Raw genomic sequence first — 16,902 nt, 5'->3', positions numbered from 1 at the left:
TCTCTCATCTAGAAAATGAGCAGGATCCGGGGCATTCTGGATAATTCCATAGGTAATTACCAATAGAAGCCTTTTTCTTTTTTGCGTTTGGTCGATGAAAAGGACAGCTAATGGCATATTCATTAGATTGATCTCAGAGTTTGCAAGTCTGTAGGCTGACATCTCATGCTGAGTGGCTCCAGTGAGATACTGAGTGGAAAAGACCATAAAGAACTCAGATCTGAAGGCTGAAGACCCAGCATTCCTCCATCTGCTTATCATACGGGGGTGGACCTGGGTGGATCCTTAACCATCTCTGAGCATCTACTGTGGGATCATAAAATAGACTTTCTTACTGGACAAAATTAACGAAATTACGTCACAAACTTTTGATGAGGTTAAAGACTATATGTGAAAGTAGTTAAATTATTCCTTTTTTAAAAAAAATATTTCTTTTCTTTTTTTATTTTTATTTATTTATTTTTTTAATTGCAATAACATTGGATTATAACATTATATGGCTTTCGGATGTACATTATAATATATTTCGAATTCTGTGTAGATTACATCATGTTCACCTCCCCAAAACTAATTATAGTCCATCCTGTCACATGTGAGCCTCATCACCCCTTTTGCCCTCCCGGCTTCCCCTATGGTAACCACCAATCCAGCCTCCGTTGCTATTGTTTGTTTGTCGTCATTTTTATCTTCTACTTATGAGTGAGATCCTATGATATTTGACTTTCCCTTGTGGTTTGATGGCTATCTTTGGTAATGTGTTTCATTTGTTTTGTCTTACTTTTTTTTCTTGCTTATTATAGGTTTCTGATTTGTGATTACCATGAGGATCCTATTTAATATTCTATGTATATAACAGTCTACATAGAGTTGATGGACTCTTTAGCTTGACCTCTTTCTAAAAGCTCTAGTTTTTCACTCCCCTCCTCCCACATTATATGTTTTTCAAATCATATATAGTCTCTTGTTTAGTGTGTGTCTATCCATTACCCTCTTATCATTGAAATAGGTGATTTTAGTACATTTGTCTTTTAACCTTCATATTATCTTCACAGGTAGTTGATCTGCTACCTTTACTATATTTTTACCTTTACAAGTGATTTTATTGACTGTCTTTTGTTGTCGTTTTGCTTTTTTTGATAATTTTTTTAAGCTCTGTTTGTGGTTATTGCTTTTCCACTTAAATAAGTCCCTTTAGCATTTCTTGTAGAACTGGTTTCTTGGTGATAAACTCTTAATTTCTGCTTGTCTGGGAAGCTCTTTATCTCTCCTTCCATTCTGAATGAACCTTGATGGATAGAATATTCTTGGCTGTAAGTCTTTTCCTTTTAGCACTTTAAATACGTCATGCCATTCTCTTCTCGCCTGTAGGGTTTCAGCTGAGGAGTCCGCTGATAGCCTGATGGGCTTCCCTTTGTATGTCACTTGTGGCCTTTTTCTTGCTGCTTTTAGGATTCTCTCTTTATCTTTAATTTTGGGCATTTTAATTGTAATATGTCTTGGTGTGGGCCTCTTTGGGGTTATCTTGTTTGGAGCTCTCTGTGCTTCCTGAACTTGGATGTCTGTTTCCTTCCTCAGGTTAGGAAAATTTTCATCTATTATTTCTTCAAATAAATATTCTGCCCCTTTGTCTCTCTCTTCTCCTTCTGGGACGCCTATCATCCAAATATTAGCATGCTTGTTATTGTCCCAGAGTTCCCTTATACTGTTCTCATTCTGTCTAATTCTTTTTTCTTTTTTCTGTTCTGCTTGGGTGATTTCCTCTAGTCTTTCGTCTAGCCCGCTGATCCATTCTTCTGCATCCTCTACTTAGCTACTGAGTCTCGCTAGTGAATTTTTCATTTCCAGTATTGTATTCTTCATTTCTGATTGCTTTTTTTCTTATATTTTCCAGTTCTTTGCTGATGAGCTCACTGTGTTCATCCAGTCTTCTCCCAAAATCTGTGAGCATCCTCATGATATTTTGTTTGAACTCTTTGTTGAGTAGGTCACTTGTTTCTGTTTCATTTAGTCCTTTTTCTGGGGTTTTATCCTGTTCCCTTGCTTGGCAAGTATTCCTTTGTCTTCTCATTATGCCTCTTTCTCTGTGCTCATTTCTATGTATTAGGTGAGTTGACTATGTCTCCTGATCTTGGAGAAGTGGCCATATGTATGAGATGCCTTATGAGGCCCAGCAGTGTGCTTCCCTCTTGTCAGCAGTCCATAAGAATCAGGAGTGACCCCTTTGTGGGCTACTTGCATCCTTCTGCTGTGGCAGGGTTGATCCCACTGCAGGTACCCAGGGAGTCTAGTTTTTCCTTCCCTGGGCAGCTGTTTGTAAATCCTGTTTAGGGAGCCTCAGCACCATTGGCTACAAAGTCTATCAGCACACTCCTATTGCAGTTTTCCTGTTAATTGGGTTGGCACCCAGTGTAGCTGGTTGCCCGGGTCAGGGGCTTACAGTTGCTATAGGCCTCAGGCCTGCAAGGCTGTTGTCAGTTCTCTTAGGAGTGCAGCTGAATGGGGCTGGTCCTAGGCTCAGGGAGCACTCAATTGTTTCAGGCTTTGGAAGGTGGGGCTGATCCTTTCTATGGCTATTTGTGAAGCACTGGTCTTCTGCCACTGATAAGCCTCACCCCTGACAGGACCACATACACATCAACAGAGTCCTGGTCTGTGCACACTTCCCAACCCCCTGGAGCATACCCCGATGCCACACTGCAGAGGCCCCAACCTCTTCACCAATGGCCCCCACAGTTCTCCTGGTCCTCACATAGGTCCTGCCCCACAGAGGCAGACACGCTTGGCTGCCTGTAGAGGACCAAGGTACCCAGTCAATGCAGGCTGAAAAGTAGCCTGAGGGCTTGCTGTTAGGTAGGGCCAGTCCCTAGGGTGGGTTGCCTGCCCTGGCTGAACTGGATTAAATCTGCGCTCTAGTGGGCATGGCACACCCCTGGGCTAACAGGCCAAGGGAAAAACCTCAATGGCGCCCACCGGGGTCTGTGTCAGCATGCCTGGACCAGCTCAGAACAATGGCCCCCACCAATGTCTTAGTCTCCAGAGAGGTCCCTCCTCTCACCAGAGCCCACCCAGGTGAGTCTCATTTCACCAAAGGACTGTCAGCCTTCTCTCTGGTGATTTTAGTTTGCTGCAATGAGTGAGTTTGTGCATGGGCCCTTTTAAGACCCGGGTCTTTTCGGCCGATAGCTTTTCTGGGGTGTCCTCGCTGCAGCTAATAGCCAGCAAAGCCAGACAGTAAGACCCCCGTCTCAGTTGGGCTGAGTCTGAAGGATGCTTACAGCAGTATTGCCCCTGCTCCGGACCTCACTCCTTCAGGGAGGGCTGCGTACCTTAGGGTGGCTCCTGCCTGGCCAGCTGAGAAGCTCTGCTGCTCCCAAAGATGGCTTTTTTCCTCTCCAGCAGGAATTTCTGCCTCTTCTGCCTTCATCAGGACTGTCCCTTGTTATGGGGGTTCTTTTTATCCAGTTTTCAGTTTTCTCTCCAGGATAATTTTTTCAAAGATAGTTGTAAACTGGTCATGTGAGGAGATGAGTTCAGAGTCTGCTTACACTGCCATCTTGACGAGATCTCTCAAAATTATTCCCAATTTCTAGGATTCTTGTCATCAGCATTCTTAACAGGGATTCCTGACATGACATTCAGGACCCAATGCTCCTGTGTGTGGCACTTACACGTGAGAGCTGCTTCATTCCAGAAACCCAGCCCGAACCAAGACAAGACCGCATGCTGCTCAGGAGGTGTATGTTTCAGAGAGCTAAGCTTTCTCACCTTTCCACAAGGTCCTGCAGCATGATGCTACAGCTGCCGCCGTTGTGCATGGATGAGGAGCGAGAGAACCCCTTCCACAGTTCCTGGTCAGTGAAGACGTCTAGAAAGGTCAGCGTCGATCTAATGGGATATAACGTTATCCCATAAGAATAAAACTCACGAATACTAAATGTAACATAGATCAATAATCAAGAACTTCCTGCAAAAGAATCACATAATTGATGTGAAAGAACCCATCTTGGGAAATGCTGTTGAGGACATTTTCTTTCATTCAAATCAATCTTTTAACTCCTCCTAATGCTAAACCTTTTAAATTGTGCTTAGTCACCTTGCAATGAGAAAAGCCTAGGATTTATGACCTCCTGTATCCATTATCTTTTATCTTAGCCACCCTACTAACACTGGGCAAATCAGTTTAGGCTCTGGAAGGTCTCCCTTAACCAAGTAAAGGCTATTTCTTGAAAATGGAGTCTGTCTTTCCTTCTACCTTGATGCCTTTCCTTTTGTTTCACACCATGTTCCTGGAGCATGTGCCTGGAGCAATGTTTCCCTCTAGGCTTTGCGAGTATCTACTTATAGATTAATTTATGCATATACCTTAAGTACTAATTTTATTTTCCCAGGAAAGCTTACAGAGACTCACAGCAAAATTTTGAGGGAAAGTTTCACAGGGAATCACAGAAAAGTTGAAATATCTCATTGATTCCATTCTCCATCCTTCCCTCTTGCAAGCTATAAAATGTCATTTCTACTCAGCAAATACCAACTAAAATGCAAATACTCCTCCGTAACAGGGTGGAATCACGTGTAAATGCAGCCCAGATTCTTCCTGTGGATATAAGCCTTTAATATTCTTCTGAAGACATACTTTAAGTGATTTTCAAGCTCTCAGAATTAATAGTTCTGGGATATCATTCAACAGAAACAACTTCTAGCGATGGATCAGGATACTAAGCTCCTGCCAAGAACTGGAGCCCTGAGAGTAGACTCTTTCCAGCTTCTTCAGGGACACGAGAGATGGAAAATCCAACCCTAACAGATCATTCAGTCAATTGCCTGACCACTTTTATTTTTCCTTTGCTTCTTTTGTTAAATATCAAGATAAATACTCAACGGTCCACAAGTCTTTGTGAGTGCCAGCCCCTTTCGAATTTTCTTCTGCTGGACCTCATTCTCACTAATTCTCCTCTCTGTCACCAGAACAAATCATCTCCTGATGCCCTCCGTGGTGATTCTCCCGTCTGTTATTTATGACACCCCTCCAGCACTGCTCGGCCCAACATCTCAGTCGTCTTGTCCTACCAGGTAAGTCAGAGAAACTCACCACTCTCCTTACTGTTGTTTTCTCTTTTCTCAAACTCTTACTAATTGGCCCGCATCTGATTGCCTGTCCTGTGGACGGTGGTGAGAGGCTCCTATAGGGAGTGAGAGCTGCTCAAATTGCAGTCACAGGATGTGCTCAGGGCATGGAAGGTGGCCACGTGGAGACCCAAGGCAGACAGGACAGACAGGACTCTACCACTGATCCTGCGGGCCCGGGAGGGCCAGGTGGTTCCACTGTGGCTTCTGTTCTCTCTATTGCGGATGCCAAAGACTGCTTCATCTTATCGGAAAGTAGGGGGGCACAATGTGAGATGAAGGGGATATGGAGGGTTGTCACTTCAGCAGGATAGAGACTTGGCCGCTCCCAAACAGAATGAGAGAGTCTGTCACTGTGTGGAGTGGCAATTTCGGACTGGCTTCCATGGCAGAGCTTGGTAACTACCAAGCAACCCCAATGACTTGATTTCCATTTCAACTAGGCCAACGCTTAGTTGGTGTAGATGCCGTGATGTTGGCGTTGGAACTATAGGAGCTGCAATCTGCCTCTCCAGCTGGAGCCTGTTTGGGGCCGACCTGAGGGGCTATGGAGGGAGACCCAGGCTGGAAGGAGAGGGCCACGTTTTTCCACGGTTGCTCCAGTGGGCTGCACTTCCCAAGAGCGGGTCCCACCCCAACACCCCAAAAGCGGCAGCTTCTTTCCAGAGTTGGTTTCATCACACCTTCCTCTGGGACACCAGTCAAACAGAGGCCCCGTCCCTGCTCCTGCTCCAGCCCAGAGATGCCGATGCCGATGGATCTGTCCTTCCTTTTCAAGGCGTGGCCTCCTCCAGGTTTCCAGGTTGCAGCCGCTCCAATCTCCTCCTTCTTCAGCGTTTCCTCCCACTCTTGTGACCATGATGATACCTTATGGTTCTCTCCTTTCAGTGACTACTTGAAACTTGATACCTAGCTGGTCATTCTTGATGTTATCATGTCTCTGTTCCAATAACTGGTGATGATTATGTCTCTGTCATTGGCCTAGCCAATACCGATTAGATTTTCTCTGGGTTTCAGATACCTCACTCTGTTTCTGGATATGACCGCGTAAACGTGAGGCCCGTCTGTGCTGGGGCCACTTTGCAATAATCCAGGAAGTCAGCCCAAAGTGATGGCAACACCACGGCAAGACAGAGGGACAAATAATGACACCAGTGAACTGTTAATCCTCCTCTTTCCAATGACAAGACCCACTACGTCCCTAGCGTCATAGAAATCAACTTGATTCTGGTGCCCTTTGACAAGCTCCGGGAAGTGTCCCAAATGCTGTGATCTGCCATTTGTGCTGTGTCCACACAGAGACCCAGCCCTCGCCTTCCCCCACTCTGAGCTCTGACACCACATAGAGTCTGGAGCACACAATGACATCGTATCACGATTGGTATGTGCTGCTTCCTGTGTTTATCTTGGGCTGCCCAGCTAGATGTTCAGCTTCTTAGAGCAGAGATTCAGCTTTCTCTTCTTGTACGCCAGCAACATCTGGCATAAAACTAAAATGATGTTTGGTACTCAACAAAGAATGATGGATTAAATGAGCATCTTGCATTCATCTTGGGTGTAGTAAGTAAGTAAGTAAGTAATTTCCTGTGCCATGTTCTTTTGGCATTTGTTTGTATATTGCATATCATCAGAAAAGGTATTTAATAATTGTTACCTGGGAGTCTTAGGAGAAAACTAGGTTTAGGAAGACCCCTATATGAGCAGCTCAAGGAGGAAGGTGACCAGCAAGAACTGGCCAGGGACAAGGAAGCAAAGAGACAGCCAAGCAGTTCAGAATTGAAGTAGAAGGAACAGGAAGAAGAACAAACGAGAGAGGAGAGGAAAGGAGGGCCTGAGGGCTGGTCAGAGGACTCAGGAACAAGAGCATCTGATGCTGAACTTGAGTCTGCTGTTTGCCACCATGTGTGTCCCCACAACTCCAGTGCAGCCTGCTGCTTTCAGGAGGGTCTCCTTACTGATTTCCTATTTGTTTGCTTCTGCGTGTGTGTTTGATGACTGATTGTTCTCCAGTGGGGAGGGGATGGGTTGGGTGGGGTGTAGGAATTATGGGAAAAGTGGAATTCCTTCTCTGGGTCAGCATGCATAGAATGTGAGAAGGCGGGAGTGTCAGATGACACAAATCCTGAGCAAAGTCAGACAAGGATGGTGAGAAGTTGCAGATGTCGACTGTGCCAGGGAGAGAACTTAGGGTCTCTGCCAAGACAAATGAATGAACTCTATCATCTATCATTTATCCTCTATCATCTATGTCTATCTATCCATGTATCTCTATAACTATCAATATCTATATCAAAAATCTATCTGTATCTATAACTATCATCTATCTTTATCTATAATAATCTATCAATATCTATAGCTGTCATCTATCATCTATCTATATCTATCTATAACTATCTATCAATATCTATCATCTATATATAACTATCATTTATCTATCTATAATTGTCTATCATCATCTATCTATCAATATCTATAACTATCTATCTATAATCTATCAGCTGTCTATCTATATATCATCTATCTATCTCTCCATCTATCTCTCTACCTTTCATCTATCTATAATATACCACCTTCTGAAGATAAATAAAGCCATTGGTCTTCATCCATTTGGGCTGCTATAACAGAATACCACAGATTGAGTAACTAATAAGCAACAGACATTTGTTTCTCACGGTGTTGGAGGCTGGAAGTCTGAGATCAGGGTGCCAGAACAGTCAGGTTCTCATGAGAGCCTTTCTCTGGGTTGCAGACGGCCGTCTTCTCCCTGTGTCCTCATACGTTTGAAGGGGTGAGGGAGATCTCTGGGGTTATAAAGGCACTAATCTCATTCATGGGGGATCCACCCTCATGAACTAGTCACTTGCCAAAGGCCTGCCTCCCGAGATCGTCACATTGGGTGTTAGGATCGCAACACAGGAATTTGGGGGATACAAACATTTAGTCTATAAGAGCATTGGAAGCAAAAACATCAGAGCTCCAGAGCCATCGGACATAAAGAGGATGCTCAGAACTCTCCAGGTAGAAGTTACACCTCTGCAGACAGGTCTTCAGTTCACTCTCGTCACAGCCGAACAGTGCCTGGTACCAACCAGGCTCTAAACGGCTATGGTTCCATGATGTTGACAGATATTTATTAACCACTCGCTTTGTTCCAGATGCTGCATTAGACATTAGCCACATAGCGGGAGAAAAGATAATTTCTTAAATCGCTGTTGAACTGATATATTAACTAAATGCCGTGAAGGAAAATAAAATACAGATGACCATGAGAGCACGTAACTAGAGCTAACCTTGCCTCGGGGGCACAAAACCTCTTCATAGGTCAGGTGGGCTGCCCATGGGGCAGCCTGACCCCCTAACAGCACCCAGGAAGAGGATCCAACCATCAGGTGGGCACCTCGCTAGCCTCCACTATGGCTCCCTGACATGGTAACAAGACCAAAGGGCGAGAGCAGCCCAGGCAGAGGAAAGCTCAGTGGAAGAGGGACGGAGGCAGAAGTCTCTGGACCTGTTCAAGATGAGAGAGGCCAGGGAGGTCAGGCTGCAGGGAGCAGGGGTGAGGGAGGCACGTGGGAGAGCAAAGCTGGAGGGACGTTGGAGGATCTCGGCCGTCTCTAAGTCACATGAAGGTTTGGAATTTCAGCTGGAGATCAACAGAAAGTCGTGAAGGGGTTTTAAGCCAGTAAGAAATCAGCTCAGAGTTCTATTTTCAAAAAAATATCTCCGGCTATTAGACAGAGAATGGAGGGAAGCCAGCTTGAAAGTTGGGAGTCTGGACATCAAGGATGGGCCATGAGGATAAAGGACGGAAAGGACCCGGGTTTACCAGGAGGCAGAACTGACTGGCCGGGTGATGGGTGTGAGGGGAGATGAGGGAAAAGGGGCCGATTTTCCATCTGCGGTTGGTTGGCACTGGGTCCCTCAGGCTACGGACAGTGGCCAAGGAGAAGGTTTGTCGGAGGCCCCACCAACGTTACCCACAGGTGTCCTAGATTACAAGAAAGCATGGTGCCAAGGAAGATGCCCTTGGAGACTTTTCCTCATAAAAAGCACTGTCACATGGAGTCGGGCAATGACACATTTCACAATAATCCTGGGGTTTTAAACAAGAGGCTCGGATGGCCAGTGTGAGTCGTTTACTCACACTTAGCAATTATATGTTAAACTAACGAAAGGCAAAGAAGGCAAGAAACCCATCTTTACTGAGCACCCACTCACAGGTCTTTCTTGGAGATGCTGATTCAGAACAGGACGCACATTATGTAGCCAGAAGGGAGAAAGTTCAGGGTTTCCCAGTGGTTTCTGGCCCTTGGAAACGTTACACGGAGCACACATCGCCGCAATTAAGGCGACATAAAGATTCTGCAATACTCCTGGAACAGTCCTCCTTTTTCCATTCTAGATGTTCAGAAACAGATATTTATGGGTTTTCGTTAGGTGTACCTCTCCAGGAAAGTCTTATATTGGTGTTTTAGCGTAGTTTATACAGAAAGGCAGACGCTCTGTTTTTATCGTTGAGGACAAAGAGACATTAACGACGAAAGATTAACAGCCAGTCTCTGATGTGTGGAGCAGAAGCGCGCCGGCCCCAGCACTGCTGGAACTTGAGACGCCTGCAAGTGATTATCCTGTGCTCTCGCCGAGAGGGCCCGTGGCGGTAGCTGAGGGTGAAATATTGCTCTGTGGCTTGTTGCCTCCTTTTGCAGAGCTCCCTCTATTTTATTGCTCTGGTTTTACAGCGCTCTTACTCAGCAGAGTGTATGTTACATGACCCGCTGCAGTGGGGTTGGGTTTGCTGGTGTTCCAGAAGCTGGAGCTAACGTCAGGGTGTCTGTGCTCTCTAGATGGTGCCTAGTCTTCCATGACAAGGACTGCTCTGTGCTCAACCCGGCCTCGATGCCTTCCAAATGAGGGACACAGATATGGTAACAGCCTCTTCACACCCTCTCGAGTTGCTGTGTTAAACTCAGACATCTTTGCCATTGGATATAAAATATTTGGAATTTGGTAAATTTGTTGCTAACCCTTGATGCCTTTCTTTCTCCTATGTGTTTGCATCATAATGTCATTGATGACATAGCACTGAGCGAGGTTGACTGTCAAAATATTTGACCCTTTTTAGCTAGATTTCTCCCATGCAGTTGCTGGAGGAAATCTGGATTTCTTATCTAAGAGGTGCAGTCAGTAAGTGTGTTACGCACACCTGGCAGCCGCTGAGAGTTACATCAGAGACGCCTGTGAGTCCATCCAGTACACTGCAGCTTCGTAGAGAAGCTTCCTGACCACGAGTCCGAAAGGACAGGTCTGTGCAGCCTCCTGCCCTGCCCTTCAGCCAAGGCTCAGTGGACTAGGAAAGCGGCCGCAGATACGAGCAGATGAGTTCACACACTCTCCTGGTCGGTCCTCCTCCACCTTCTCATCTCTCAGGGAAGTGCTGGACTTTATTTAAAAATATATATATATATATATATTCGTTATATGCAGAGTGTGCATTTGAACTCAATTTCCATTCATGCATCTAACAATGTGAGTCAAAAACCAAGAGAAGTTTAGTCTTTCCTCTTGCTTTACGGAAAACACGGGCACGCACCACACGATTGCAGCCTGTTAGAGCTCTTCTAGAAAGGATGGTCTCTGTTTTAAGAATTTGAAGTCGAGTGGCGCATCACATTCTGTTCAGGGCAGGTGGGGCCCCAGAAGACCTGACTCCCCCTGGGTCTCCCTCCTGAGACCTCTGCTGTGCAGCATGCCCTGGAACCCGATGGCACATGTATCTTTTCAACCAAACCTGTTTTCTTAAGGTTCCTGGAGCGGCTTTCACTCCTGCTATCTGTGCATGCATAAACATGTGAAATATACTCCTTGCTCCTGATGAATTTCCATCTAGTGAAGGAAAAGGATCGCAAGCAAACAGTTTCAGCACGATGTAGTGAATATTTCATTCATTTGTTGAGGTAAAATAGACTTGAAATGACACCACAAGTTTTGTTTATAGAAAACTAATCTGAAAACTTTACACCCATCTCAGTGGACTCAGTATTGATATAATCCGTTTTAGTGGCAGTCTTTTTATTCTAGTCTGTCGATATAATAGTTAAGTGATGTGAGTGGACAAATTATATACATAATTTTTCCTACCGGTGACATCTGCAATCATTAGTGCTTTATCAATAGAGCAATAAGAAAATACGACACATGAGTGCAAATATGTAGCAAAGTGTTACATTTACAGGAATATTGCTTTGCTACCATCCATCAACTGTTTTCACGTTGTTTCACTGTTTCATTTAGTGTGTTTAGCTCTACAAAAAAATGCAGAGGAAACAGGGAAGGGATTTTTCTATTTATCAAAATCTGAATACTAGCAGTCACACTTATTTTACACAAACAAGTCCATACATAATACATCTATTCCCCCAGGGAGCTCTTCTCTGGCGTGCGCCATAGGCCCTTGCCCAAGTTTGGAAAAACATTCAGGGACCAAAGAAGCTATTAAGTTCATTGGTTCTTGCTTTTAACAGCTAGACTGTATAAATTTCTCTCTACATATCAGTTAGCAGTCCTGCTCCTCTCAGAAACGCAAGACTCATTTCTTTTCCCATTTACTTGTGTGGTTTGTGTTTTTAAAATGAGAAGACATCCTAGTCTATTCCAAGACAGCCTCCTGTCTGAAAACTGGCATGTTTATAAACTTGCATTGATGATTGTGCGGTTTTCCTCTAATGTGTGTGTAAATGTGTGTGTGCAAAGGTGTCTGCTTGTGTGTGTTTAGAGTGGGTGAGGAAATAATTTATAGCAGTAAATATTGCTCCCATATCCGGAAAACATGTTAACCCACAAATATTTTATAAAGACACTGTCCTTTATTCCAAAGGGTCTATTTGAAAGAAAAACAAAATCTAGTTGTTTCAAATAACATAAAAATTTCCATATATGGCATTAAATCTATCATCATCTGAAAGAATTCAGAGCACATTTGGAATCAAAAGTGGACCAAATTGCTTTTTTCTGCCTAAGATTCAGTTTGTTTTCAGGAAGATAGCAATGAATTTAGTTTAATGGACTACCATAAAGAGAACAGGCACATATGTAGACAATGTAATATATGAATGTGTATGAAGGTAATGTATGAAAACATTAATGAGTTTGAGAAGACATCTTGATAATTAAAACATGAAGAAAGAAGGACTTAGGAATGTCGGGGTTTTGTTTTAACACTTGCTTTGTTTCCTGCCAGGTACTTATGTTTGTCCAGTTCATCGTCAGAAGGATTTCCAGCTGATATTTTGGCTGTGGCGGGAAGAGCCCTGGGACTGGGAATTCTGGTTCTGGAAAGGATTCCCTCATGCTTATGCAGTTCAGTCTCCTTCAGCTGTAACATGAAGGGAATTCCTCCCCAGCCTCCTGTCCACACCAAAGCTGTGAGGAGGCTGGGGTCTTTTCAGGGGTCTCCAGGAGCAGTGAGTGCACGGGGAGTCCCGCTGGAGCGGCCCTCGGCTCCAGGATGGTCTGCAGAATAGAAAGATCCACAGGTCTAGGGGCATGGAGTCCAGGGCCCCAGGTGAGAGACCACCCAAGTCACAGGCAGAATGGGGTCTTCAGGCAATGGACTGACATTCAGGGCAGGGCTCAGCTCTCAGCAAGGAGCTGGAGGGAAGTAGGAACTGACTGTCGGCCTCTGAGGAAACCCCTTTGGTTACAGAACGGGGCACCATGGTGGGGCCCAAGGGAGATCGAGACTCCTCAGCCTCTGGAGGGCCCAGTAGGCACAGGCCAAGGAGCCACATCCCTGAAGTCAGGCCCTAGATCTGGGTAGGGTGGACCTGCAGCGGCCCATGCTGGTAACATCGACTCATCCAGGCTGAAGAGAGCGGGGGGTGGGGATTGTTTTGGGGGATCAAGCATCTGGATGTGAAATTCTAGGTAAACTGCTAAGTGTAGTCATTTCTCAGGTGGAATCAACTGACTCTTTCTACACTCTGTGCATTAGCATCTGAATTTTTCTGGAGGATCAAAATATGCTTGATACGCAGCAGATGAGACTCTGGTGGTCCTGGGCAAACACAGATGCATGAACATGTCTATTGTTAACAACAAATTTGCAGGACAGTTTTTGGGTATCAAAGCCCTTCCACGGCATCGTCTCCTGGCTTGTCCTTGTAGTTACCAAATGTTACCAAATGTTTGTCTGATGTTGGGATACATTTATACAAAAGAGTCTCTGGGACAACATTCAGGACAACATTGCTGAATGGTCCAGCAAATGAACGAATGCCTTTCAGTTTATTATTTGAGATCAGAAGATTCTCTAAGACCCATGTGCTTGTTTCTCCTCTGTTAGTTTATCTTCATAAGTCCATGCCCCCCACACTCACACACACAGAGTAAGGCTTTCTTGGGACAAGCTGAGGTCAAATCTTGGGTCAGCCCTTCTTCAGCTTCCCAAGCCCTGGAGTGCAGATGCATACATTTTTGGGGAGTTTGGCAATCCTTATCCTGCCCAGTCTCATCAGGCCCGTGAGTATGCATTGTCCCTGACCACAGTCATGAATGTCTCGCAGCCCATCCCCAGTGGGTCAGTTCTTGCTCCCACATCACTAGGCTTAGAAAAGGCAAGTGTCTGGTATGCTTGTGGGGAACTTCGTGTGCAGCCAGAGGCAATCGGTCCCAGGAATCTGGGTTCTTCCTATCTTGGGTCATCATAATTGAACTTTTCTGGGCAACTTGGAATCTTGGTGTCTGACGAAGTTCATGATACTCGTTTAAGGTAAATGTTGAAACTTTCCATTTCATAATAAAGTAAAAACTAGATATATTCTCACTGGCCATCAAGAGAACCACAAATGATGTGCTGATTCTTTTTTCATAGAAATATTTTTTTAAGTCATGTATTGGCAAGTAATGTAATAGCTATTTCTGGTTTTTGAGCTTTTCTTGAATAAGAATTCTGGACTTAGAATGTTGAAGATGGCTTCTATTTTAAAACTAAGAAAATATACAATTACTTTGAAAAGATTAATTCTGCATAACTTAGTGTTATTAAAATATACAAAACTTGTAGTTTATTAAACTACAGGGAAATCCAAACACAAAATAAGCTCAAAAAAGTGATGACAGTCCCTGCAGTGGGTCTCAGGAGGGAAAACAAACAGCAAAGCTTAAAGCTTACACATCCTGGCTGTAGAAAATCAAGTGGGATCTCTGAAGCCACAATACGGCCCCAATAACAATCGGTGAACACGGAGTTTGACTATGTGAAGTGAGATCCGGTGAGAGATGGAGAGAGAAGCAATGTGCGCGTCCCACCAAATGCTCAGAGTGTCTCAGAGCGTCTCTGCCGGCCTGCAGATGGTCTTCTGCATTTTACAGGTGACAAAAGTGCATGTCTGGCGGCTGAGCGATTTGCCAGAGTCACACAGCTAGGAAACGATAGAGCTGCAATTTGTGTCCCAAAATCTGTGTTTCTTATTACAAAACAGTATCTGCCTTTTACAAAAGTTAACTTTTGTTCATGCATGGATGATTAAAAAAAATGATTATAAAATAATAGCCTACATCACAGATCAAAATTAAGGATCCTGGTTCCGTCATGTATTTGCTCTATGAACTTACACAGCTCACTCACCGCCTCCGTTTAGAGTCTTCATTTGCAGAAAAGGGTAACTCTGCCTGCTGGGACCAGTTCATTTGTTATTAGAATTAAGTGAGAAAATAAGGTATCAAAATCTCTAGTTTTTTCTTTTTGTAATAGAATCGTGTTTTATGTGTAGTTTTACTCCATCTGGAAAGTATTTTGGTAGCAATTTCCTTTTCATCATTTTACTGCTGAACACAGCGAATAACAGGAAAGTGGAGAGGCAGCAAGAAGAGGAGGCAGAGAAGTTACGAGATCTCAAACCTACCTCCCTGGCTGTCTCTGGTACCCAACTTCTTATTCGTTTTGAAGACCCAGCTGGAGCCTCCTTCTGTACCTGATTTTATTTTAAGAGTAGATTTACCCAGCCCTCCAGCCCTCTTACCTAATGCCAAGACGAGATCACGAAGATATTACCCCTGTCCCAGCTGGACGATGCTGCAGGCTGGATTGTGTCTGCCTTGCCTGGGGATTCCCATGTCTGGGAAAGTCATTGCATTGCCTTCCTTAGTTTCAACAAGTTTTCTCTGCCTATGGTCCCAGGCTGTCTTTTCATCTCTAGGCTCAAAAGAAGAACCTCCATTTTTCCCAGAACACAAGCCGATGACTGACTCTTGCTCACCAGTTCTGAGTCAGAGGAGTGTTTCTCCTCCCCCCATTCGCTACTTCTTCAGGCCATCCTCTCTCCAATCCCTTCTCATTGCCCCATCTTCATGTATGATGGGCTTGATACTTTCGTTTCCCAAGAAACCATCCTATTTTTCTTCTTCCTTCCACAACTAAACTTACTGAAAGCAGGTGGTCCACCTTGACCACCCCATGTCTGTTCTATCCTCTTCCCTCAGCTCCCAGGCATGGGCTTCCACTCTTGGCGCTCCACTGGAAATGCTCTCTCCTAAGATGCCACTGACATTCCCATCTCCAGATCTAAGGGGTCCTCTGCTAATCTCATTTTCGTTGGCCTCTGTACAAAGAGAAGCGCGAGGCTGACGTATCTCTGCTCCTGCTTCAGCCCAGGAAGGACTGACCTGCAGGGCTGTGCCAGAGAGGAGCTACTGAGAAAGATGCTACTGCAGAGGAGAGAAGAGAAGTCTGCAGAAGGAACACACACAGATGGAAGAGTGGGAGGACCACGGGGACTCTAACTCCAAATATTTGCCAAGTTTCACTCAGTTTCGCAAAAGCTCTTGAAATCCCTTTTTTTTCTTAGAATCAGTCAAATCTGTTTAAACAAAATCCCTCATATCCTTATACTGCAAAGGCAGTGATGTCCCATATAGAGGTTGGAGTTTGGCATGAGGAAAGAAGAGAGAAGAAGAATACAGCCTTTGATGTGGAACACACGCACGTTTGTGACATCTCTTCTCGCACCTGAAATCAACTCCTGTTCCCTTATTGTGGGTGTCAACGTTCCTCCAGAAATGATGCAAGGCCTTGTTCAGAAATGGGGGAAATCCTTTTCCAAACCAGATTCCATGTGCTCCAGGGAATTCCAAGGCATAATAAGAAATGCTGTTTTGAACTCAAAATGGCGAGTCTCTCAGAAGATTCTTCTAAGCTGAGTGTGTTAGACTCCAGCCCTTTTAGATGGAAGTGGCAGAAATGCAACTTAGACACCAGAGCACACTCTCGTCCCTGACCACATCGTTGAGTTCTGTGTCCACTCCGAGCTCTTTAGTGGAGAACTGACCACTGTTGGAGGAGAACTGCTTATAAACGAGGGTGTAAATCACAGATTTACTTTGCCATGCCCAGGGACGGGACACCGAGGCGGTGCTGTCTCCCTTTGCAGGAAAACCTACCCAGGGAGCCCGCAGTGGATGTTCCTCATTCCTGGGCTGCAACCCCTCCGACCAGCTTCAATGAGAGCCGCAGCCACGTGGACACTTCCATCCCTCTCTGACGGCTTCCCACCTCAAGTGCAGACTGTCTCACATTTTCTACTTCATGGCTTCCCTCTCTGTGCTCCGCCCACAGCTGAGCGCAGTCCGGAGTTAAGGGGCACTTAAAAGCTCTGGGGGTTTGGTGTTGGTGGATGAAGACCCCAGACTCCTTTTGAACTTCTGATTCCCCAAAAGGGCCCTGGGAAACTTGAGCTTGTATGCCACCACCGTAACCCCTCAGCCGTGTGCACTTCAGTCCCC

The 16,902-nt window shown here is 45.0% G+C and overlaps 1 long non-coding RNA gene across 1 annotated transcript; it reads right to left on the bottom strand.

Moving 5' to 3' along the window:
• Positions 1-1,859: 1,859 nt before the first annotated feature.
• Positions 1,860-15,367, bottom strand: LOC138921621 (uncharacterized). Its single transcript, XR_011434351.1, has 2 exons — positions 15,144-15,367; positions 1,860-3,885 (listed from the first exon to the last, which is right to left on the bottom strand). It is a non-coding gene; the product is annotated as an uncharacterized lncRNA (long non-coding RNA).
• Between the last annotated feature and the right edge of the window lie 1,535 nt (positions 15,368-16,902).

Source organism: Equus caballus, chromosome 31 (genome assembly GCF_041296265.1).
Source record: "Equus caballus isolate H_3958 breed thoroughbred chromosome 31, TB-T2T, whole genome shotgun sequence".
Lineage (NCBI taxonomy): Eukaryota > Metazoa > Chordata > Mammalia > Perissodactyla > Equidae > Equus > Equus caballus.
This window is presented reverse-complemented; position numbering and strand designations above follow the sequence as displayed.